The sequence below is a fragment of the Mytilus californianus genome, unplaced genomic scaffold, assembly GCF_021869535.1.
Source record: "Mytilus californianus isolate M0D057914Y unplaced genomic scaffold, xbMytCali1.0.p SCAF_10, whole genome shotgun sequence".
In the NCBI taxonomy this organism is placed as follows: Eukaryota; Metazoa; Mollusca; class Bivalvia; order Mytilida; family Mytilidae; genus Mytilus; species Mytilus californianus.
The window spans coordinates 70,776,092-70,803,524 of NW_026262582.1; the positions used below are offsets into that span (position 1 = coordinate 70,776,092).

Genomic DNA, 27,433 nt, shown 5'->3' on the forward strand with positions numbered 1-27,433 from the left:
TATGTACATAGGGGATATGCTTAGCACATCAACGGGTGCGTTTTTGGTTTGATCTATTATACGGGGCTTATAACTGTGTCTTTTAAACTGACAGTTCTTCTTCATACACATATATATTCCACTGGGTTAAATTCTAAAAATGCCGTTTAACTTTTAAATGTACTTATTCAAAGTCAGGAAGAGTATCAGGCGTTGTCTTGATTTATCATGTTATTTTGTCATATTGTTGATAGTCTCGGTTAAATTTATCAGTACAATTCTCCATACGATTTAGAGTTTGCCAAATGGTGTAGATACTATATATTGATCAAGACAGTACGTTTATATCTAAATTACTGATTGTGCTTTTTGTGTAGTTGAGTGTCTGTCTCATCGACGTATTATTATTTACATATCTTTTATTCATTTCCTATATGAAATAAAACACATACAAAATTATGAATGTGGATTTGTTTTTTTCACATTTCAAGTTAATACTGTTGACTTCATTATTAATGAATAAATATAACAATTCTCGTGATATGGTCGATTTTCTTAGCAGGTACTTTTTTTCAAATTCGCGCAACCGGATTTATGATGTCAGTGGGTTTTCCGCAAATGTGACTACATCTAAAACGACGTCGCGAAATGTAATCGTTCTTATTAGAAACATCGCGAAATGACAACGTTCTGATTAACAACGTCGCGAAAACAACACGAAAAGTTTTGAAAACGTTATTATCTGCCCCTGCTACTGTATTGTATGCCCTTAACAATGACTGAAATTCAGGGTAGTTCAATCTTTTTTTAACACCACAACAATTTAGACACAAAATATTGATATCACTTCTAATATGAACATTTTTGGAAGTTTTAGGCTTATAAATATTACTCCAATGACAGCTTTTTAATCTATAATTAAGAAGATCATCCAAACAAAAATATAAATCCATGCACAGAGTTCTCGAAAATTGTCGGTCCCGTCGGTCCTGATCGCCAAAAAAGTGGCAGTCCTGATGACCGACAACATTTTGGTGGTTGTTCACTTTTATTTTACATGTTTTCGGTATTCAGATAGCTTTTGAACTGGTTACTAATGTAAACAAACTTTAATTGCATAGCTCAAAATTACGGTAATACTTTTGAAAAATAACCAGTCGTAAAAGTCATCATGGCTGCCGCATGGTCCATCTCGTTCAAAGATGGTGCTAAACCCGGTGTTAAAAGAGTGCAAACGAAAGATAATGAGACATAAAACAAACATGTAATCAAACATGTAATCAAACTGACAAAGTATAAAACATTAGTGAACAATGCAGAGTTCAAAATTTAATTGAAAACAACAAAATATATAACATAGAAACTAGGATGGAGTTAATATAGTATTGAGCAATGACTTACATGTAACTAATAGGTGTTTGATAAATTCAAGTAAAATTACAGGACCACCAGATTTCCTCAAGGACCACCAGATTTTTAGTCTTGGTGGTCCCAACGAAGATCTTTTAACTTTTTTCAAGAACTCTGCATGCATTTAATTAGTTTTAAGTATTCAACTATCAAATTATCTATTACACTTTTCTTTTAAAGTTTCAGACAAAAAATCAAACATTTTTATAGTAATGAACATTATAAATTATCATCTAAAAAATCATAGTTATAATCTGCCTATAAAGAGTTAAACGAACAGCAAAATTTAAGTCAGTAAGACAGTATGTCATAAAATATGTGCAAAATATGAAGCAAAGACCCATAATAAAAAGATGTGACTGGTGCATTGGTGGAAGTCAATGCGGGAACTATATCACCACTCTCTATTGTTGACCCATATTTCAAGAACTTGTAATTTATTAACATGTTAATAAGCAGTGTTTGTGTAAAGTTCTAAACTTCCACTAACAAACTCATTGACCAGTATAATTGTGGTAAGCTTTCCTAAGTTATAAAAGAAAATTCAGCATGTAGTTGACAGTAATCGAAAAGTAATGTAATTACTTTTGATAAAGTAAAAGATTGTAATCAATTACACACAAAAATCTGTGTAATCGAATATTAATCGATTACTAAAAAATCCTTCATGTAATCGATTATTAATTGATTACAATTGACAGTTATCGTGCCAATCCCTGTAAGGAGCTAAGATATATTGATATATGTTTTATTAAGTAGAGCAAATATATTCAATCATTCATTTATTGTGTTTCGAGCTAACTTCCCCAAGTAATTCAATATTCAGCTAGTTTCCCCATTTTTTCACATATTTCAGTCATTAATAATTTTCAGATTATTATTCAGATTAAATGTGACTTTTCTTAACATGATCACGTGTTTCACTTAGTTTATATGTGTCGTTATAAAGAATCATGTTGATTCTTGAATTCATCAATTCATATTCGTATTGCATTCTTATGTTTATTCATTCATATTTCATTCTGTTGTGTATTGTATGATATTTTATATCAATTGCAAAGTGACCGTCTATAAAGAAAGTTCTTATTTCTATTTGTCTGTATTTTTCCAGTCAGCCAGTCAGCGGTTATCTGTATTCCAATACACATCAGTCAGCCAGACATCATTGGTCACACATAACATCATACAAAGTCACAAGTCAATCATTCATCATCATCATTCCCCCAACCCAACATACACGACAAGCAACAAGATCACAGATTCCCTGTTTTATCGAGTGAAATAAACAAACATCCTATGGCTTAAAATGTAATATGTCAGTGCATTTAAGTTTGAAAAACAATGAAAAGGCTCAAATAAAGTACTTTTCAAAGCACGAAACAATGCATTAAACCAGTTTGATAAAGCTATATAAATACATACATTTCATAAAAAGTATTGTTCATTTTTATTCAGAAATCTTCATGTTAGCGTTCCCAAATGGATTTCATACAGTAAATATTTCGTGATGTAAACGATATTTATGTGATCTCAGACATTTTAGATTGAGACGTACGTACATATAGTGTGTAATTCGGGTAAATGTGTGTTTTGTTAGCAGAAAATACAACCTATATGTTTCATTTACTATTAATCTTGATGGTAATACGCTTTATTGTTCTAGAAATGAATATCGAGAACAATGTGTAAATGCTCCTAGTGTAAAGAGGGGTCTGAGCAAGCGTATGCTATGATTGGTCACACAGAAGTAAAGCACCATCATAGTTTCATTTCCATCAGAAATTTTAACACTTTCACTCCTGAATTTTATTTTTTCGCGGGATTCCCTGGCCGAAATTTTATTTGCACGAGCTGTTTGCCTGACGTAATTAATTTAACATGTGCTACAGCAAAAACGACCTCGTAGTTTTGATCCTTTAAATCTCATGAACCGTAGCGAATTATGCGGTCAAATTTTGATAAAATGTAGATAAATACCTAAGGTTGACGTTTTTTTCGTGATTCACTCCTTAAAAATGGAATTTAAAATTAAATTATAAGGAATGACTGTAATATTTTTTCTGTCTATTCTGTCTATTCGAAATAACATAAAAAAAATGTGGTGCACACTGTTAAATAACTCGCTACTCGGATTATTCAGTGTGCACCACATTTTTGATGTTATTTCTTCGTAGATAGAAAAAATATTGACAGTCATTCCTTAAATGAGATGAAGCTGTCCAATAAAAATCTCAAATAAAACAACAGGAAATGAAACCAAGAAGTGCATTTTTAAAGTACTAAACTCATTAAATTTTGAATGAATGTGATCGTGTCTTGGGGGGAATATAATATAAAAAAAAAATTTAAACTTAAATAAAAGTACTACAGGTAAGCAAACATTCATCCGTTTCTAAAGAAAAAAGCCTTCAGAAAAAAAAATTGAAAATTGAAAAAAATAAAATCTAAAGTATTTACAGTCAAAATCTATATTATATGACAATAAAATATTGATAACTACATAAACCGATGTTTGTTATAGCAGCACAAATATATTAAACAAATGCTGACAATTCATTTTTTTCAAATTTTAATCAAATTTAAATTAACTTACCGCAGTAGAAGTAAAGAAGATTTTTCTACTCATGATATGCAAACAATTACACAATTATTTCTACTCGTGTTTAGCACACAGGCAGCTGCAAGTCACTGAAAGCTATTGTACAAAAGGGAAAGGATAGACATTTGAAATATATGTTTTACTGCAGAATGCTTCAGTTTTAAAATACATTTATGGAAAACCACATCAGTATGTAGGCGAGCTTATAGTGTCTGATAACATTTGGAAGGATGAGATTTGTTTTATTGTCAGTTTATCATGCTGGGTTGAATGAGAGGGTTTATGTCAAAAATCAATTTTCAAATTGAGTGAGAATAATGGAAATTGAGATTTTTTTTATTTTCTGTTGATATTGTTGGGTTTAAGGGGTCTGTCAAAAAAAAATTCAAAAATACTTGAGTGAGGTTGTTGTTCTATTTCTAGTCTATTGATTAATCGTTTGTTTGCCTGACATCCATCAACAAGTTTTACTTATATATATAATCCTTGATATTAATGTGGTATGAAGATTACCTGCTTTGTACTAGACTAAGTGACTAGTAGTCCAATAATCTGTTTAAATTTCACAAGCTGGCTTACAAGGGAATTTAACAGTCACAAGAATACCCTACTCTGGACACATCTTTCTGACTCCAAGTTGATCAGTCTTCACTGATATATGCTTGGTTTCTGAGGGAAGCAGACAATATCATTTTGAGAGCTTGTCTCACAGAAAACCATGCAAAAGTGTCCAGGAGTGAATTTTGCGGAATCTCTTGAAATTTGGTACACACAACACTTAGGCCATGCCAATTTCACTTGCAAAATTTTTGGCTTAAATTTAATCGGATAGCCGAGTTTTGCAGCGCCATCTATTTTCATCCTTTTTTTACGGGAAAATTGCCAAATTCAAGTTTTTTTTATGGATTTTAATCCAACAAATAATCAGTTCTAGACATGATAAATATCTCTTTTGCCCAATGCATGTGATAAAGCATTATTTAGGAAATAAAATTTGTAGGTAATAAATATATATTTGTTTTTTTTTTAGTAGGGCCTCTATATTTATTAAAGTGGTGTTTGAGGAATTGGCTATTTTACCAAATTTAGGACCTGAAGAAATACTAAAATATCGAAAAGGTGAAGCTGTAATTAAAAGATGAATATATCATTATGAACTATTATGATAGCCTAAAGAAACATAAAAAATCCACCCACGGCAAATATTTAGAAATATATTTAGTATATATCACTGTACGGCTATTTTTTATAGTATTTTTATAAAATTTTTCATGTAACAAAATCTTTTCCTTAACACAAAGCCACAATTTAGAGTGCAATTCTTTTCAAAATGAATGATTTTATACTTTAACTACTGTTTCTTTTTAATTCAAAGCAAAATCATACTGAAAACGATAATCAAAGTACTAAAAGCTCTCATGGAAAGCTCTATTTTACAAATGAACAAAAAGACGGTTTGATTCAGAATCCATATTCTCCAATTTAAAACTACTAATAGCATGTTCTGTCTTTAACCTGTTACCTTGAGTATATCTGACACCTGCTTTTATATGTACTTTAATAATAATTATAATGAAATATAAGCACAGAAATGTGCTGGATCCGCATATTTATGCAAATGTAATGTTGTTGAAAATTTCACATGCTACTCATGAACATTCATTTGTGTGTAATTATGCCAGTTATTCAGTATTTTGGTCTTGTAGTACCTAATATGAAGGCTGTAAAATTAGAAAAACACAAATCCCAACATTAGTCAAAATGAAAAGAGCTTGGTTAGGTCAGGTTTGAAAAGTTGATGACAGAATAATTTGTTGTAAATTTTTAACAAAAAAAAACCACCATAATTTTTTTTTTCAGGGTAAATTAAACAAAATTTTAGCTTTCTTTGTTTGTTTTTAAACAATAAGACCCTGAATCCTTTACATTTCTTTTTAATTGCCCATAATGACATTCAAATCAATATCATGATTATATAATTTATAGTTCAAAAAAGTATTGATACCAGCTGACTTGGCAAAGACTGATTTACTTTCAGTTTACAGCAAAAGTAGCCATATCATTGTCCTTGTACTATTCGATGAATTGTCACTCTGATTTTTCTTACAGAAAGTATACATTGATTCTGTTAGTTTGATCAGTTGTTATTCGGTTTCCTTTTTATCAAAGTATCCAACTTAGGCAACTATTGTAGTTCATGTAATTTGGAGCTTCATTCTGACTATTACATACAATATGGAATTTTTCCAGTTCTACACAAGCTTGCCAGATACATGTATAAGTAGTTTTTGACTTGCAGTGTGAATCTTAATACTGGTTCTCTGTAACTATTTAAACTTTTATATAGGGAGTGTGGCACGCATGGTCATGGATTTTCTTCAAACTTCACACACTTACTAGTCTTGATGAAACAAACAAAAAATGGCAAAATTTTGGTTGCTAAGGATATCGGTTGCCATAGCAACCGAGGACCAGTTTAACCTCTTCTGGATATCTATGATTTTAAGCTGAAAATGGCTATTTTCAACATAATTTTTCATAATTAATGATTAAAAGAAAGAATTTTTTTTTATGATTTTATTAAATATATGCATTTTATTAATGTAATTTAATAACTGATATTTTCATATTCATTTTCAATCATAATCACATATACCCCCCTTTTTATGTGGTTTGCATTAGGTAAAAAATACCCTTTTGAGGTCATTTTTGAATGCTCACCATATTTTTTTGCGGACACCTGAGTTAAAGTCAACCATCAATTCATAAATACCATAGTCTTATCTTATCAATGATGCGAAAAAGTAATGGGGAAGTATGTCTCATTTTTTTGTTACCATGGATACAAAATGCTTAGTTTTCATTTTTTCAGAAAAAAAAAATTTGAAAATTTTTGAAAAAAAATGTTTTAAAACCTAATTCTGCATTCAGAAAAAAATAAATAAATATACAATTTGTAGAAATGATTGTTATCATCAAAATTTGAAACATATTCATACATAATGGTATTATAGTTTTAACTGTGTTGCTATGGAAACAATTTCATGATGATACACAAGTTCAAAACAATTTTGAAAAAGTTTCAGTTAGTTTCTTAAATGTGCACAAAAGTAGGAAAACGAAAACACTTATTAAGTTTCACTGTATACACACATGTGTATATATAAATAATTTTGCTGGTATAGTATATCGATAATGGTGTTACTACTTGAATGAAACAAATACAATTTCTCTAATCTGGATAAAAGTGCTGATTATGAAGAAATTTCAGTCTGTTTTCATGATCATGAAAAGTGTACAAGAAAAACAATGACTAAATCTAGAAACATTGTAGGTCCTGTGCTAGTCTACTGACCAAAAATTAATTGAAGTCAATAATTTGAAACAATTCAACACAATAAAAAATAGAACCAAAAGAGTCAGACGTTGATCCTCTAAATAAATGATAATTGACCATCTAACATTTCTATAAAGAAAAAAATACCTTTATTATGAGCTGTTTATTTTTCTTATTCATTCTTAAACTCAATGTTGAAATGGCAAAGCATGTATACATGTAGCTATACGTTTTGAATAATATTGTTTTATTGGATGATGAGCACTACATGAAGATCATTTTTATAAAAGTTATAAAAAATCAAAAAAATCAAAAAGGTCCTTCAATAGGTGAAGGCTGGGATGAAGGCAGACAATTTGAAATATCACTAGAAATCGGGATCAATTGGACAAGGACAGACATTTCAATAGATCAACTAGGGAGCCCCTAAAAAAGGGCGTAACAAGCAAGGGCGGGTACGGTCGGCCGTTGACCTGATGGTCCCTGCTATTCATCCGACACATTTCTTGTCTGACATTCTGGCCGGGGAGGAATTTTCGAGATTTTCCAAAAAGTTCCGTTTCCCTAAGAGGACCCACGAAAAATCGGTCAGCGGATAACTGCTGGTCTTACAACGAGCAGCAGGTGGAAAATATATCATCTAGACAATTGTCATATCAGGGGTACCACTGACTGCCTTAAGAGATGCCCGCTACATTCATACTTCAGTGATTCCATATGTAATCAACCAAATGTTTCCAATGAAAGGAGGGGGCGGGCCCTCATGGCCCCCTGGATCCGCCTTTGGTAGCACTATATTTACATTAGTAAAAGGCATTGGATTATTGAAATTTGAGAAAATAACAGTAATCTTAATAGATTTTTAGCAGCAAATTAAAAAATATTTATCAATATGATAACTCTTTACACAGGGTAACTTTAAAAGAATTATATGCATGTACATTTACTTTGATGTCCACTGAAAGCCCATTACAGAAAGATGTTTCTCAAAATTAGTATATAATTGTCTTTCTTTAAACAAAAAAAAAATAGATTTTACTTTGAAGCAGAAGTCAATGTTTATAACATATTATACATGTGACTTTTTGTCCGCGACTTTTTGTCTGGACTTTTTGTCTGTGACTTTTTGTCTGTGACTTTCTGTCCTACATTCTGACCGTTATCATGACCAGGAAAAATGACTTTATACCTATCTAAATGTAATAGGCTTTGCATCAAATTTATAGAAACACTTAGACTGAACCATTAATTTTTATCAAATAAGAAAATATAAAATGCTTTAAAACTTTCGGGAACATTTAAAACAAGACAAGGCTCTGGTAACCCTCAAGTTAAGTCCGCGAATATGTTTACTTATATTTTATGAAAATATTTTAAACTACAAAGATATCGTGCATGCAGGGGCTCGGGCATACCTCAAGTAGTCTGCGAAATGTGTATTTGTTTTTATGAAAATATTAAAAACTGCCAAGATATCCTGCACAAGGCTCGCGCATGCCTTAAGTAGTACGTGAAAATAACTATTTACTGTTAGAAAATATTAAAAAACAAACTATATTGGATTTATTAACTTACATGTATGTATGGCCTACTTCAAACACACCTTTTGAGTTACTTTATATTTGTGATCTAACGTGTCAAATTATAACCGGTAAAATACAACATAATTTACAACACAGTTAAATACAATATACTACTCAATACCATAAAACGTTTAAATAATTCGGTGCTCGTCATAGTACCCTAAACTGTTTTTCCCAGTTTTTTACCATTCAATCCTAATTCTATTTTTTTTTTATAAATTTAAAGAAAATCCAATAAGATATAAATAAGTATTAAGTAGTACAACGACCAGGACACAGTCAACGTTGGTCAGGTCAAGTTTTTTTTACCAAAAACATATATTTTTCCTGTTTTTTTTTAATAATATAAAATAACACAGAAATTTTCATCGGTCAGGTCATTGCTATTGTTGGTCAGGTTATTGTCAACGTTAGAAAGGTCACGTTATCTGAATATTTTATATTTTTTTCTATATTTTTTTATTAAATTATATATTAAATGATTAAACTTTATTATATTTCAAATTTAACATAAACCCTTTAAGAAATAAAAAAGTTATTAGCATTTTCATTTGGTCCTGGCATTGTCAACATTGGCCAGGTCACGTTTAATAAAGATTTAAAAAAGTTTTCTATATTTTTTTTCTTATATTTATGTATTGAATGGTCTAAATTTATAACAATTCAAATTTGACATAAATCCTTTGAGAAATAAAAAAAGTTATTAGCGTTTTCGTTTTGGTCCAGTCATAAGTGTAACACATCAAAGGGAGATAATTCGTATTGTGAGGAAAATTGCACAATGATCATTTTTTAGAAATTAATTTCGCATGTTTCTAGGTAGATTCCCCATAACTTTTTTTGAATTTTGACTAAATCAAGAATGAAATTAATTGTTTTTGTGTTTCTTTTTAATAGATGTAGCCGCATGATTTCACAACACTACACCAAATATTGTATTTTTCTCAAAAATCCCAACTTTCTCTGCTGTTACCATGGTAACCAACCAATATATATATCGGTTGACATTATTTTTCTGACTAGTCTAATAGGATCTACATATCAGCCAATTTTCAGAAAGATCGGTGACTATGTGTGCCGAAAAAGTTTAAGTGGTTACAGAGAATGAGTATTAATACTTTTATCTTACTGCGATGTAGCCTTTCCAACTCCATTTTTTGAATATCTGTTGACATTTTATTCAGTATCTTATGTAACTGTAAAGTACAATATTTCAACCATATCCACACATGAATATTTGCACTTTGAAGCCTTCAAATTCAATCTTGTCCTATTAAACATGTACATCATACATGTACTTTAATTTCTACCCATTTCATACATTTTGTACATTTTTTTTCAAGTATAAGATAGTTTCTCCACAACTTCTATCATGATTTATGCAGATCAGGACATGAACAGAAAAAAATTAACATGAGCATCATGCTAAACAGTGAGTAGCTTTGACCGCTGAATTTTCATTCGTCGGTGGCTTGTTTTCTTGTACATTGTACATATGGGTTATACTGCTCTAGCAATGAATAGCTTCGGAAGTATGTGCTCACTTAAAAGCATGGACGACCTGAAACATAAAAAAAATACATTGTTAGATATACAAATATAACCCTTTTGAACAGAAACTAAATTTTGACACAAAGAAACAACATCTTATATATAATTAAAACAATTTTAATACAATCGGGAATAATGTTGGGTTGCTGTCCCATTGACATTTAATCCACATTTCCATTTATTCATGTACATGAGGTGTGAAAAAAAACTGATGTAATTATACATGTACATGTATGTATTAACATACCTTAAAATAGATTTCCAAATCCTAACCTTAAAAATACATGTATGCCTTTTCAAAGTTTTCCTGTTAACAATTTCTATTTCGCCTGCATAGTTAACTTTATAATGTAAACAGAATTGGTTAATTTAAATTTGAACTTACTTTTCCACAATCTTTTACTCATTCTTACAAATTCTTATATAATGAATTTCAATCATGACAAAAATTATGAGAGTGACAGAGTATAGCATCATGCATGGCAATACATAGTCCCCTACCGGTTAGAATTTCATTTTACTGGAACAAAATGCTGTACTTAACCTATAACTAGGCATGTTGTATTGTAATAAATATCAAGTCAATATCTACAAGCATGATAAAAAAAAGGTGTGGAAACTGATTATTTGAGTGAATAAGACCAGAACAAAATTTGTACTTGGTCTATAACCTGTCATTATAAAACTACATACATGTACATGTACCAACTATAAAAAAAAGGTGGAAAACTGATTATCTGGATGAATTTTCTAAGTCCAAGGACCATAACTCTACACAATATCATCAGATCATAACAAAATTCTAACTTGATCTCTAACTTGTCATGATTACACTATATACCAATTATCAAATCAAAATCTTCAAGCAAAAATCCAATATTAAGTGATAGAGAGAGTAATTATTACAAATGTACCAAACATCAAGGTCTCATACCTAAAGTAAATCTCAGTTAAGGAGAAAAATTATTAAGTTTTAAATAATGATGGATATTTTTTTTTAACAAAAAGTGTAAATTGAAAATAAGCAGATCTTTATAAAAATAATATGGAGATGTGGTATGATTGCGGATATGATTGAGACAACTATCCACCAAAGTTCAAATGAAGTGCATGTAAGCAATACTAGGCAACCATTTGGCCTTCATCAATGAGAAAAACCCATACTCATACAGAATAGCTGGTTATAAGTCCTCGACATGAAGAATGTCAACTGAGAAAACAGCATATTTTTATAACATAACAATTTACGAAAAACCAATATGACAGACAAGAACCAACGACAAACACTTTGACTGTTTCTGTTAAATTTATTCCCAGTTTTCATACGAAAAATAAGAAACAATTAAGAGCTTGACATAGATGATACATTGACTTCAACTGTCATTGTAATCTGCATGTTGATAAAACATACGAATGATATATCACCAATGTGTTTGATTTGGGAAGCTTTTGTCATTGGGTTGCTGACTTTTATACCCCCACATACTCTTCTTTTATTTATTTTATGTATTTAATTAAAAAAAACTTGAGCCCTTTTCACAAAAAGTCTTAAAACATTTTTGATTGAAAGTTATACTGAAATGTAATGCCTAATATTGGGTTTTGGTACATGTGTCATGTATGTTTGCAATGTGAGAGACAAATGAACAGCTGCGCCATGAGCGCGATGAGCGCCTGTTTTAAAATATAAAGCTCAATAACTTCTAAATGTCATATCAGAAGGACGGACAGACGGATGGACTTACAGACAGACAGACAAAGTTATACCATAATAAGTGACATAAACGGGCATATAAAAAAGTATTGTCTATTGGATATACATGTAAATACATGATATATCTTGCCAAAATTACATTCATGACATTAATATTTATGTACATACATGATGGTATATGTATTTGACACAAAAATGTCTAGTGACTGCAGGGGCTTTCTATACTAACAAAGTAAAGACTGTCCCTGGTGACTGTTACTCGGGAAATACCCCCCCCCCCCCCCCGGAGTGATTTTCTTAATTGGGCTCCTAAGAGACTCTGGACTTGGTATCCTAAACTGTTAACAGATTACAGCTGAGGTTAAATTTCATTTAAACTATAGAAATTGTATCACAGGCCCGCAGCCAGGAATTTCATGAGGGGGGGGGGGGGGGGGGGGGGGTTATATTGACTCGCGATACAATCATACTCAACTTTAACAGGTACAATTCAAACAGAATGTCGACTTAACAGTGCTTATTTGTTTTCAATGGGGGGGGGGGGGGGTCGTACAAACCTCTCGAATCCCCCTGGCTACGGTTGTGTATTATCAGACCCTTCTTAAGGTAGATAGGGTGTCTTCCTCCATCTTGGATTTTGAAATACCAGAAAACAGTCGGTCTAGATTTTTAATAAAAGGTGCAAATTTTGAGAGTAGGTGGTAATTCATGTGTAAGAATATTCATTTCAATATAGAAAATGACATATTTTATCATATTTATGGTGGTATTTTACAAAAAAAACAGAATACTTTTGTTGATTCTATTTTGTCCAACTTTGCCACATAAGGGGAGGCAACTCAAATGTAAGGGCAGATAATTCACATAATGTTACTTTTACAATAGAATGTGTTAGGAATTTACCTATTTTATTATGTAGCAAGAAAACGGGTCCGGTGACCCCATTTTTTCTTTTTCTTATCTGAAAGCATACTATTAGACCTATCTTCTCATATTTTATCTCAAAATTCTATGGTGTAGTTTTCATTTTATGGCAGAAAATTGGGTTTTCCATGCATAATCTATACAAAATCTGTCAATTTTGCACAACCTGTAGCGTGAAAATAAGGCCCGTGACCCATTCTTTTTATTATTTTTTTTTTAAAAAGCATGATATAAACTACATTTTGGCAAATTATTAAAAAAATTTATGGATTATAATTTAGACACCCCATCTACCTTAATGTTAGACATGCAGACAATGGTTCATTTGTTATATTTACATTTATATCCAATGCCGTGTGAATCCCCTGTAGCAGGCTGTACTGTATGTGTCTGTTCAGTTTCATGTACGGAAGTCCAAGACCTGCTATAAACTTGACGTTGGTTGTGGTAATAATAGCAACAGCAAACTTTATTCCATCTTCACTTCTCCTCAACATAATCTCTCTGTGTGAACTCTACGTTTCTGTAATATCCGACACTCATTGACAGGAAGTATTTGTGCAGAAGCACTGAGCTGACAAAATGTGAGAAAACTTGGAAATGCTCAAGAACTTTCTCTTCATATTGCAAAATTGACATCAATACAAAGTGTGATGTATCTTTATGCCACTCAAAGAGCTTAGGTAAGGTCCTACTAAAAACAAGAAGGCTTAGTTGCAAGTGTCAGGGACAAGGAAGTCTGCATCTATAGGTTAAAAGGAAGTAAATAAAGATGACTGGCGCCACCTAGATTTTACATCCAAGATAATAGGTAGAAGTAAATTTATTTTCTGCTGCCCTTGCAATTAGAAATCAAAATTGAAATAGTGAGAAATGAGTGTTGGCCATTGGTGTAGAAATAGCGAGAAATTTAGAGAAAACTCTCTGTGACGAGCAACATTTTCTCTGCCAAATTTAGCAAGGGGTGTTCTTCGTTTATACTATTTCGAAAATTCCGGAACTGTTGAGTACCCTTAAAAAATGCAATTTTTCTATCAAAAAAGCTGCGGCACCATATGTGTTTTGCAGTTTCAATTACACCCAAAGGTGTTGATAATTCAGAATTCGACATTTTTTTCTATGGATCTTTGATAGTGAAAACGCAGGACCAAAAAAGGCTACCATTGTCGCCTATGTAAATAATTACTTCCTTGTAACCTAAAGCGAAATAACGATTTCTGGCGCATCACTGTATTTTTCGAGATATTTTAGAAATTGGATCGGTAAATTAATAAGGTACTAAGTGATAAACTGTATCAGAAGAAAATTGCTGATCGCAAAGAAACTAAAGTCTATATCAAATTTTTACTGTTTTTTTATTCTTCTGCCTAAGGGGTAGGGTTCATTAACCTACTGTAAGAACGAGACTTCTGTCAATGACTCTGTCTTTAATCATTTCTCCTCATCCTCGATAAAACTGCATGTATTTATGCATATTTAAAAAAAGGGGGGCTTATTTTTGCTGACGTTAGCGAAATTTTTGTATTTTTAATGGCCAAAATGTGCCAAAATGCCCCTAAAATATTAAAATTAGGTAAAAAATCTAAAGGCAATACATGTTTCTCCTTAGTATCGTCGAATTGAATATTCTGCACACGATTCATATAAAACACATAACAGCAATGATAAATTCTTAGTTTCAGCACTTTTATAGTCTATTTCATAAAATATTTTGACTGTTATGCAACGGTGTTCATATATTCGTGATAAAGACATATAAGTTGGACACAGTTATCAAATCATCAGCCTAAAGTCTTTAATAAGCCTAAATCGAACTTCATTAATCAAACACCTCGTTTTAAACATAGCCAAACAGTCAAAATAAGCTGGTCAATGGCCCCAAGTCTGTAAAAAGCAACGTTTTCTGCAAAGGGGGTACCTGTAAAGAAAGTCATTTTTAAAGGTGAAAAATTGTACCTTTAATCCAAAAATTTGAACTTTAGCAGCAGGAGTATATAGTAATCGACTAATGTAAAGATTGTCCGATTTTATTTCAATATATGTCAGTATAGGTTAAAAGGAAGTAAATAAAGATGACTGGCGCCACCTAGATTTTACATCCAAGATAATAGGTAGAAGTAAATTTATTTTCTGCTGCCCTTGCAATTAGAAATCAAAATTGAAATAGTGAGAAATGAGTGTTGGCCATTGGTGTAGAAATAGCGAGAAATTTAGAGAAAACTCTCTGTGACGAGCAACATTTTCTCTGCCAAATTTAGCAAGGGGTGTTCTTCGTTTATACTATTTCGAAAATTCCGGAACCGTTGAGTACCCTTAAAAAATGCAATTTTTCTATCAAAAAAGCTGCGGCACCATATGTGTTTTGCAGTTTCAATTACACCCAAAGGTGTTGATAATTCAGAATTCGACATTTTTTTCTATGGATCTTTGATAGTGAAAACGCAGGACCAAAAAAGGCTACCATTGTCGCCTATGTAAATAATTACTTCCTTGTAACCTGAACAGTTACGTATACCTTCTTTACAGTCTTGTGGAAAACAATTTAAAGGGAGATAACTCTTGATAACAATTTTTTAGTGAAAGTTACAAAATCTTATTTATTCAGATGTTATACTTTTGCAAAGTATTTTACCTGAATAAAATCTTTGAAATGTTCAAAATTGAACATTTAAAATGATAGTAACCTCATATTTTGTTTGATATATACCCAAAATTGGTTTTAGAAAAAAATATGGGAAAAGGCTTGAGGTGGGGTTTTAAAGTAAGAAATAAGGCTATTTCTACTAATTTGCCATGAGTGGATTTTTTTATATTTTTTTAATCTAATAAAAATGTGTGTAAAGAAATTTATTTCATGTATTAATGTGCTCACCTTTTTGAAAAGCAGTGACTTGAACTTTGCTTGTAAATGACATATACAAAATAAGGCTTTTAAGAGAGCACCCTTTAAGTGTGCGAAAAAAAGAAAATCATTTATAAATGCATAATTTATGATCTTTTATATATACTTCCACAATATAAATCGCTAGAAACCCAATAGAACTAATATGGTGACTTTTAAAGTACTTTCAACTAAACATATATTTGAAGGAATTTTTAGCTTATTTTATTCAATTATGCAAATTAGCTTGTTACTAAAAATAGACACAATTCAGAGAAGTCTAGAATATATTTTCTGGTTTCCATTGAACATGACATCTAAAAAAATGTCATTAGCTGGAAAAGTTTTAACCACCCCGAAGGACGATTTTGCAAATTTTGCATGGTTTTCTGTGAGACAAGCTCTTAAAGACCAAACAGCCTATTGTTGATGCGCATCAACCAACGCAACTTGGTAGTGACATAAAAGCTCTATGACGTTGTTTCTAGCCATGATAAAAAAACGTCAAATTATAACGTCCTATTACGCGTTTTTCACGGACTCCAACATGATGTACGCTTAAGCGCCGATTTTGTCTTTCATTTGCACCGATTGTGTACAGGTAAATTATAGGTGAAAGGTATTTTTTTATTTATCATATAGACCTCTTCTGTTAGCCAGTTATACATATGTTATGAATTGTCAATTATATAACTGTTGTCCCCTGCTCACAAAGGGGAGATGGGAGTAGAATTTCGAGCAGGATAAGTCAATTTAAAAGATATTTGTGCACTCTGTTTACATTCACTAAAATCACGGAGTAAAATTCTATTTACAGCATTTTAAGGTGGTACCCAACACCTTGACTAAAATTAATTTGGCTCGTTTAATTTTCATAAAATTTTGACATAATGTTTACTTTGACCCTTTGACAAAAATATAAAAATTTCAAAGAATTTGAACCAACCACTTTATCAGAAAAATTTCGTTGGTTATATAGCAGTTTGACAAACACTAATTTTGATCATTGAGAAGCTTAATATTTCCTTAACAATACAACGTAATTAAAACGTTTAGCTGATTTTTACAGAGTTATCTCCCTGTAGTGTTAGGTACCACCTTAAAGCACCACAATAAAATCCATAAAAATGTAATACTAGTATAATGAGTTATTATCTTGCCGAGAATTTATATGCCACACATCTGATATATTCCTTTCTTGTCATTTTATCTTTTCTATACTTGTACTTGCCAATAACGAAGTCCATCTTTTCTTTCTCGTGTCAAAACGAAGTTCTCGAACAATATGACCAAAATTATCTTAAACAAAAGGGAACACTATTTATATCTATATATTACCATGTAATATACATTCTAGGTTAACTACATGTACATGTATTTACTCGTATAGCAAATACAGTATCGGGGCAAGTGATAAAAAAAATAGGCGCTAATGAAAGAATCAAATCGGCGCAAATTAAAGATCGATTTTTTTTTAATCGGCGCAAATCTCGTACGCCCGTGTAACTTTACAACGGTAAATTTATATGACTTACGCTTAGAATTTTAACTTAATATGTGATTTTCAAAACTGAGTTTTCAGAAGGTTAGGCCAATAAACAATACTTTCTAGAAGTTTCGATATACTGGCAACGTATGCATGTTGAGATTAACTTATTTCTTTAAGATTCTCGTAAAATAATGGTGATCTTGCAATGAAGTTAAATTTTATCTATACTGCTTAATTGACAAAAATCTTATAGTAAAATAAAAATGATAAAGGTTCATTGTCTTTTGTCATTTGTTTCATTTCAAATTGTCTCAAGGAGAAATGATAAAGATTTCGCCTGATCTCACAGAAGCTTAAGGCAAAAAATATAAGAAAATAATATACTCAGTGAATGTGAATTAAAATAAAAAATTACGGTTTTTAAAACTAAACTTGTTGTAAATTTAACTTATGACAAAAACAATTGCTTCAAGAATAAGATCCAACATGAAATTTCTCACTTTCAAAAAGCTACAATGACCGGAAAGATTGAAAACAAATTTAATTTTCAATGCCGGCAATCTATACATACAACCTTGTCTTTGTTTTAATTTCCAAAATGAGCTATTTAGATTCATAATATTTCATCCAGTTTTGAGAAATACTTTATAGTTTTCAATGGAAAATTATTTCTTAGATTCTAAATCAATTTTTGAATTAAAAACTTATTTGTATTTTATATTTACTGTCTCGTTTATTCAAAACACGTGAAGTAGTAATAACGGGGATCGTATTTTATGATAAATGGATGTATAACGTTTTAAAATCAAAAACTTTAATTCATATATTATACCTATAATTCTAATTTTCTTATATTTCAAATATTCAGAAATAATGAATCCACAAACTTGATGGAATAATTTGTTTACGCTCGTCTTAGTCGGGACACATAATGATATAAAGATAATAAAGTAGGTGAATATAGTTGTTATTCTTGATTGTTGAAAATTTAAATGTGGGTTTCAAACGTCCAATTTGCAATTTTTTTCAAACAGTACGCCAGCAAGGAAAACTTGTACTATGACGTCAGATTCAATGTTCTGAAGAAAGACAACTCTTTTCTTCAAAGCGAACGAGAAAAAAACATGAAAATTAATCATAACTTTTTTGAAAGGTCGGTGACATATACATTTTTTTGCTTTATTTTGAAGAGTACACATGTCACTTTCCTTCTTGAAATTTTTATGAAAAATTCACTGGTAGATATTTTTTAATACTTGAAACGTTTTTCATTCTTGCGTTTTATTTTTGGCGGGAATGAAATAAATCATATTTTTTAAGATCAAAACAATAAGAGTCTTCAACTCTTGAACCTGTATTTGATAGACACAAATCTGCTGTTTAACATGAAAAAGAATTATGCTTGTAGGTTTGATATAATGGGATTTTTTGAGAGTTTAAATAACAAGCAAATATCATGTTAATATTCGGGAAAACACGAAACTGAGGTTGCTATAGTGACAAAACTAAGTCGGAGACCCCCAAATTTTTTTGTCATATTTTGTTCCTCAAATCATGAAATACCTTCACACAAAATTTTAAGGAAAAATCACTGGTAGAACTGAATAGGCTGTTTGGTCTTTAAGTCTTCTATTTTTTTTTCCAAAAGAGTTGTTTTTCCAGTGTCAAAAAATGATTGTTAATAAGGATAAACCAAGTGAAAAATGTTGCAATATTTGCATATCAAATGCATGTATTATGTCCAGAACACTCAGTAGACCCCAAAACCTCTTGCCAAAGAAAATGTGCACTCTCTTTAAAACCAGTTTGTACAACATCAACGCCAATATAAATAGCTGCAACCATGATGCTAGTCTACTGATATTGATAGAATTTTTTTTAAATGCTTACATTTGCAAAATAGGATATCTAAAGTTTTTAAAAAATTGGAATATTTATATAACTTTAGGCACCAGCCATTCATCTTTTATGTTTGTGTGCAACTTGAAGGGGATGAGTTTTCCTTTATAATTTTCCAATTTTTCAGATAATAAAAAAAATCACTTCCCTTCTGAAACAAATAATTTTTCCCCTTCCCTTCTGAAACAAATGTATTTTTTTTTCACTTCCATTCTTAAACAATTTTTTCTCTCAACAAAATGAGAATAAAAACAATTTGTTCTATAAAAACAAATCATCTTGTCCTCATTCAAATTCTTTTTTGCTGCCAACTGAATTTGTTTTACCAAACAACTTAAATTTTTGTATGCTCACCTAAAATAAAAACTTTTAAAAACATCTGTTAGATAAAATAAATCATGGAATATTATCTATACTCGATCAAAATATGAATAAAATTGAAGAAATTGTCTAATCTTTCAAAACCCCTTTTCTGTTAAATAATAGCAAACTGAGATGCAACAACACGTGTTCTTATTATCCAAACTATTTTTAGACTCAGCTGTCAATTTTGTCAATATCCGATTCTATTTTTATTGAAAGTTGACATTCGTTTTCTCGACTTTCAGACGATTAAGTTGCTTTTCGATGAAAAGAAGTAAAACCAGGGCTCTCGGTCATCAAACTTTAGTCAGTACTCGGAGTACAAAATTTGTGCTCGAAACACCAAATCCAGGATTTTGATTGGTTGATTTCCGAGTCTGAGTACGAAAATCGTGCTCGAAAGTTTTATGACCGCAAGGCCTGTAACACCACAGCCTCACAAAAGTGTCTATAATGACAGTAAAAACTCTGATCCATTCGATAATGAACGATTGACTGTCAAATGGCAGAGAAAGAAAAAAAGCTACAGCCATGCACCAGTTGACGACAATCAAAGTCCCGATTTCGGGTTGTTTCACAATTATCCCTCTCACAACCCCAAAATATACGTACATATATTACTTTTGTACAAGTTCAGCTACTTTCATGACCGCGGGTTAAGTTTTTTAAATGCTTTAACTCGAAATGAAACACTTGACAGCGATTGTTTTCCTTTCCGCCATTTCGTTACGTCACGAGTTTTTTCTCTCAACATTCATTGAAAAAAAATTGTGTCTGACAGCGTAAATACGCCCGATACGAATATATGGAATGTATTTAATGTTTATTATACTATTTATGGATCAACTATGTCAAATTCGTTAGAACGTTATTTTTTTCTGTTTGCATTGTGACCGTCTAAAAATAGAAACTTATGTATCCTTAAGGATACATTCGGCATCAGGACCGGTGTGCTAAAAGGATAATTTCGGCATGCGCACGAGGGTGCCAAAAGGATACATTCGGTATGAAAGGGTTAAATTTTAAATAAAAAGAATAAAAATTGACAATGTATATCTGTGAGGCGTACGCATAGTATATACACATTTCCTTTTTTTTATAATTTCAAAAGGATCGTATTAAAGCTTACATATTATTTATTTCGTTGTTTATCAAATACATTGGATAAGTTCCCCGAGTTTACCATCATCTTAGTAGTCAGTGCTTCGGTACTAACAAGATTTAAAACAAACCTTTTAAAAATTGTTAACCTCCATTGGGGACTGGGGAATAGAAAAATAGACACTTAGGTACTCTTTTGACCGGCGGTAAAACCCTTGCAAAAATGCGGCCTCCGTTTGGTTGTATGGGATGTTAAAGTACACAGCCACGTTAGCGGTCAGAATGGGGCGTGTAGAGAGAGTGTCACGCTCACTGCACTTTTATATACCCTCATTTATAGTGAGTTTAAATTTACCAACCTTCATCCGAACGTCCCTTATTACAGGATCTACCTATTTGACTTATTGTAAATTTGTTCTCGTCCTGAACATGCATGAAATATTTTCCACTGGACGTTCAGCAACCAGCAATCAATCATTCAAAACATTGTCCGTTTATAAATCAAAAAAATTATAAAGAAACTAAGGTTTCAACTCCATCAGACAAAGTTGACTCTAGATGAATTTGGCTATCTTGTAGGTCCTTTTGGTCATATAGCTCTTTAACTGTTTCGGTTCTTCTATATCCTTGGCTTTCAAATATTCCAAATGAAGGGAAATCCAGAATTGCGCTTCGAACGCATGAAATTTATAAAGACTGAGTTACGTCGGATAGAAATCGACATTATGCAAGTCCACATATATATGTACATGTATAAGACTTTGATTGATTTTGGAACATTCAAATACGAAATAAAAGATGAATTTCGGTGTTTTGGATGGATCTTATAACAACTCAGTTTTCAAACAGACTAGTGTTGTTTTCCTTTTTTTTTTTTTTATTAAATTCCTTTAATTTCAAATGATATTGTTTTTCTTTTTCTTTTCTTTCTTTTTTTTTTCTTTTTTTTTTTTGGAGGGGAGGTGGGGGGGGGGGGGGGGGGGCTCTTTTAGTACAATAGTTTGGGTTTATATTTTTAGTTCTTTTCCTTAGTTTTGTTGCTCCTAATTTTTTTCGTCATTGTTATATATATATCAATCATAATATAGTATTGACTGCAAAAACAAACATAGCATGAAAAGAAATTAAAAAGATTAGGAGTTATCATTAAAGTGAAAAGGGTTAAATTTGATCAACAAAGTAATATGTTTTGGGACTTATTTAGAATTTATAATATGTCCTTCGCTAAATTACAGCTACAAACTGGAAAAATTCAGTTTTATGCCCAAGAATGTCCTTTCTTAATAACAATTTTTTTTTAAAAACCCGGACGTTTCAGTATCTAGGCAGAAAGTTGATGTGCCAATGTTATGTCAAAGAAAGTCTCGACCTTTTTCTAAAAATACATTCATTGGAAGATACCAACACCTTGTTGATAAATATTCCGTATCAACTTCACAAATAATACATGATGGTCTTGAGGTATAGATTCAAGGTACTGACGTTGTTTATCATCTTAATTACGCGTTAAAGTTTCGCCCTTTTTTACCTTGTATATTTTTAACCTTTACTGTTTAGTCCATTTTTGATTATATACTTATGACGTGGCTCGGTACATCCCGCCATTGTGTTATTGTGCTATGGTTAATTTTGTCTTTCATTTTTGCTTATGTACTTTGTCTATATGTACTTTGTCTATATGTGATTTTATGTTTCTTTGTTGAAACAGTTATTTGTTTTTATAGTGATTAAGATTATATTACAATGTTGACCGCTGTACCCCAATTTTGGACGTTTTTACCTATTATGTCTGTTTGTTTTGCTCACACATTTTTGTCAATATAATGAAATTTAGTGCGACTGTCATACATGTGGGAAGTTTAGCTAGTTATAAAACCAGGTTTAATGTTTGTTTTTTTTTTTTTTTTTGCTGAGCTGGTACTGATTTTGTGTCATGGATGGATACCCCATATCCTTTGTTTTTCTATTAATCCACCATTTTCTACATAAGGAAATACCTGTACCAATTCAGGAATATGCCAAGTGTTTTCCATTCGTTAGATGTGTTTGAGCTTTTGATTTTGCCATTTTATAAAGGACTTTCCGTTTTGAATTTCCCTTGGAGTTCGGTATTTTTATTTTACTTTTTTTTAAACGTTGCTCTAGAAAAAAACACGGACAATATAAAACACTGAATTGTAAGTGAACTAAATTGAAATTGTTCGTCGTTCGTGCTCAAAACATGTCACGAATAAAACTATTATACTCGCAAAATAGCAGTAAATTGATCTGATTGCATGTAATATCACTCGAAAAAAACCTGATCTACACTCGAAGAAAGTGGACTGATTCACTGGAAAAAATACGATCTCAGCCGGACACCATACCTACCGTGAGAACACTGAGTTTAAATTAGATAACAATAAATGGAAAAGTATAAATGCTTACAAATGTACAGAACAATCAAAGAACTTGGTGATTAATACTTTATCCAAAGTTAATATCAGAGAAGAAATTATTAGTCTAGAACTTAATATTAATAAAACTGAAGATGGTGTTGATGAAGCAGTTCAAAAGCCAACACATATTTTGCAAAATATTTCTGAGATAATAGGGTGCAAGAAAATTTTTCGAAGTAACAAAAAAAAAAGACAATATTTGTCAGATAATGCAATTTATGAAACAAAAAAAGATATTAATTCCATTGATAATAAAATGAAAAATAACCCAAATTATAACCATTTAAGGTGGATCATTATTATATACTTCCTCAGATAGAATTTCTTATACTTTGTCAAAATGTAGATTTTTCCATGCTTTTTTCAAAAATATAATAAAAAGTATGGGTCACCGTGCTATTTATCAAGCTTAAGGTCGTTCGAAATTGCCAAAATTTGCATAGATTGTTCATGAAAGAACACATTTTTCTGAAAAAAAAAGAAATTTATGAGATAGAATTTTGAAATAAAATATGAGAAGATAGGTTTTTAAATATGTTTAATTAATTAACCCTTTCATACCGAATGTATCCTTTTGGCACCCTGGTGCGCATGCCGAATGTATCCTTTTGGGACACCGGTGTAGATGCCTAATGTATCCTTAAGGATACATAAATTTCTATTTTTAGACGGTCACAGTGCAAACAGAAAAAATAACGTTTTGACGGGTTTCTTGACCCAGTTGATCCATAAATATTATGATTAACACCAAATGCATTCAATATATTAGTATTGGGCGTAAAAACGCTGTCAAAAATATTTTTATCAAAAATTGTTAAGAGAAAAAAAAACTCGTAAAAAACAAAATGGCGGAATCAAAAACAATCGCGGTCACGAGTTTCATTTCGAGTTGAAACATTTAGAAAACTTAACCTGCGGTCCTAAAAGTCGTTGAACTTGTACACAAGTAGTGTATGTACGTATATATTTTGGAGTTGTAAGAAAGATATTTGTGAAAAAACCTGAAATCGAGACTTTGATTGTCGTCAGCAGGTGCACGACTGTAACTTTTTTGTCGTTGCCGTTTAACAGTCAACCTTTCATTACCGAACGGATCAGTTTTTTGCTGTCGTTTTAGGCACTCTTGGGAGGCTGTGGTGCTACATGTTTTTATTTCTTTTCATTGAAAAGCAACTTGGCAGTATGAAGGTCGAGAAAACGAAAGTCCACTTTCGTTTAACCCTTTCGCCGACGAGTCTCGGTTTACCGGGATTGCCGCTTCAGCCAGCTGACGACAAGTCCCGGTCTACAGTAGAGAGGCCGATTACGTTTAAAATTATCCGCCATCTTGTTTTCTTGACGTGAAAGTTGGTGATTTTGACCAACTTCGATTTGAAAAGAAAAGGATATTTACTATCTTTTTCAACTAAAGTAATGCAGATAAATGTTGTTTATAATGTATTTGTTTACAGGTTTATATCGATTTGCAATCCTGAAACTATTCGTTTTAGAAAGAATAATCGTTTTCAACCGCCATGAAGAACGTTTTTGATCGTTCCGGCACCAATATTGTTACGAAGGGGGTTGTTTGAAACTAGAAAAAAAGAATGTTCCTGACGTCATATCGAGATAAACTTATTATTCAATGAAAGAGGAGATTCCGCTCTACCTCTTTCTGGTTGGGGAAATTTTATTTCCCGTTAAATTCAAGGTCAAAAGCCAGTTCAAAACATTCAAGTCCTTGCTGCTCAAAAACAACAAAACGTAAAAAATTTCACCTTTCTCAATGATAAATTTCAACTATTTAACTTTTAAAAACATTTCATCTTTAATGGGAAATACGTCAGGAACATTCTTTTATTTTTCAGCGCAAAACCGCTACGTTCTGCGAAATGGGTCAATATCCCTAATGCGCCTCGAATTGAGGAACACAAAAGTTGTGTGTAAACAAAAATTCTCTGTGTAGTGATATTGGACATGTTTCTATTTTTAACAATTGACTGAGCTTAACATTTGTGTTGATTTGAAAAGTAGAGGACCATAGAATAAATGTGTAAAAACTATGCAGTTATTAAATGTATGCAAAGTATTAAATTTTCAAAGAACTTATTGTGTGAAAAAAGGGATTTTTTACCACCAGGAGCCGCATCACGAAAGGATTTTCGGGTGTGCTAATTTACGGAAAAATGAATCACACTTTGTACCCCGAAAATTTAACCACATATGTGAAAATGTCTCAGCTTCGAAATGAACCATCATGCATATCCAAGTTTGCGATATGGACTGTGCTACAGAGGAAAACGTAACCATTACCGCCTATGTAAAATTAATTACGCATATTGCCCCAATTTACAAGATGAATTTGAGAAGTTGTCAGACTGAATTATACAGTATTGCATCTTGTACACCAGAGAAAATTGTGAAAATGAAGGTTAGTTGTCTTTTATAAATACCTAGTTATCACAGTTGGTTCTTGGTTAACATTATTTATAAAGATCAGCAAAATTTTTTGCATTTGAAATGTATGACTGGCACGGGGCTGGAGCACTTCTTTTAGGCAAATCTTTGTTTACAATTACATGCATGATCGAGACGCTGAAGAAAGGCACACGTCATTGACTTGAAAAAGGGACTCATTCCTTATGGAAACATTTAATATTGTTAAATAGTAAGTCAACGTTACACACTAATGACATTGTTATGTTATTATTATTCCAGTCTTCAGGAATAACTTATAATGAAGGGAAACAACATTCTTCGTACGAGTATAATTTGATACAACTTACAAGTGTTTTGCACCAATATTTGACCATTAATTAGCAGCTGGTCATTAAATATGCAAATAAACAGACACACATATTTTAAGAAAAGTATAATTGCTATATTAAATGCACAGTAGCAAATCACAAGATATTGTCTTTTCTCGGTGAAAAAGGCGGAGGGTCAAACCTTTTAAAAACAAGGTGCTTCACCTATTTAGCTATTAAGCTATTACCGATTATAATAAAAGGTTAAACTGAAGGTTGTGAAGTAATCAGGAAGAAGCATCTCTCTTTTGTTGTGATAAAACTTTGAAGAATTTGATTTTGCCTCTCTCTATAGTACAGTTTGTATTGAAATGAAATGAAAAAACAACCCAAGTCAATTTTTTGTCTTATTTCAGTTTCAGACATATCATTCCAGTTTTAACCTGAGATGGCAAATTAGAGGTTTTATAAAGTTATGAATCACTGGTAAGCATTTTGTTTTATGAGCCAAGATTTAAATTGTTTATGTATGGTATTTATGCAATTCAAAATTACAGTCAGAATGTTGAAAATATGCTGATATGAAAACTGTTGCTATGGTCTTGATATTGAATATAAATGCTTAGTTACTGATCTTTTCGACTCGACATTTTGAGTTAAACCATGAGGCAACTGTTCGTTATGTAGCACTGCAAACTGTGCTTAGCATTATTCTAAACAGTCGTTATCAAATGACATCATAAAACGTGTGATGTCATAATGTTTACTTAAAAACCTAATGTGCATCTCTCACTGATAAAGGGTTTTCAATGAAATGCATATAAAAAAACATTTTTTTTTAAATAGAATCATGTGAGAGGACAAGTTTTCAAAATTTGCACTTCATTGTGCTTTAATTATATGATAAATATGACATTCACAGCAGTTTAGAGTGGTTTCTAAGGTTGAAATAACAGATTTCCAGTGGTAAAAATTATTAAGTATTTTTTTTAGGGTTTTTGATGAAATCTACATTTTTGCATAATTTCTCAGTCAAAATGCACTTTAAGACATCAGAAAATTTTATTAAATGCTTTAACAGGGTCTGTTTATTGCAATTGAAGGTTATCCTCAGATGTTTTATCCATATTTTGACTTGTAAAGGTATACTGGAAGAAATTATACTTGCACATTGTATTCAGAATTGATAAATATAACGATAAAAAGGTCATTGCCTTATAGTGCTGAAACAACTTTATTTTATTTCAGAATTGGACAAAAATACACAGATTTATTCAGAAGTCATACCGATGAAGATGACACATGAGTATTTGGAAAAATCAGAACTATGGATTTCAATATGGGTCAATATCCCTAATGCGCCTCAAATTGAGGAACACAAAAGTTGTGTGTAAACAAAAATTCTCTGTGTAGTGATATTGGACATATTCTATTTTTAA

At 31.5% G+C, this 27,433-nt stretch overlaps 2 long non-coding RNA genes across 2 annotated transcripts in view; both read right to left on the bottom strand.

The window, feature by feature from the left end:
• Positions 1–27,433, bottom strand: part of LOC127718458 (uncharacterized) — an 80,127-nt gene that overhangs the window by 12,011 nt on the left and 40,683 nt on the right. The gene's annotated exons all lie outside the window — the stretch shown is intronic.
• Positions 8,281–15,631, bottom strand: LOC127718461 (uncharacterized). The gene is made up of 3 exons (XR_007989850.1): positions 15,595–15,631; positions 13,436–13,842; positions 8,281–10,469 (listed from the first exon to the last, which is right to left on the bottom strand). It is a non-coding gene; the product is annotated as an uncharacterized LOC127718461 (long non-coding RNA).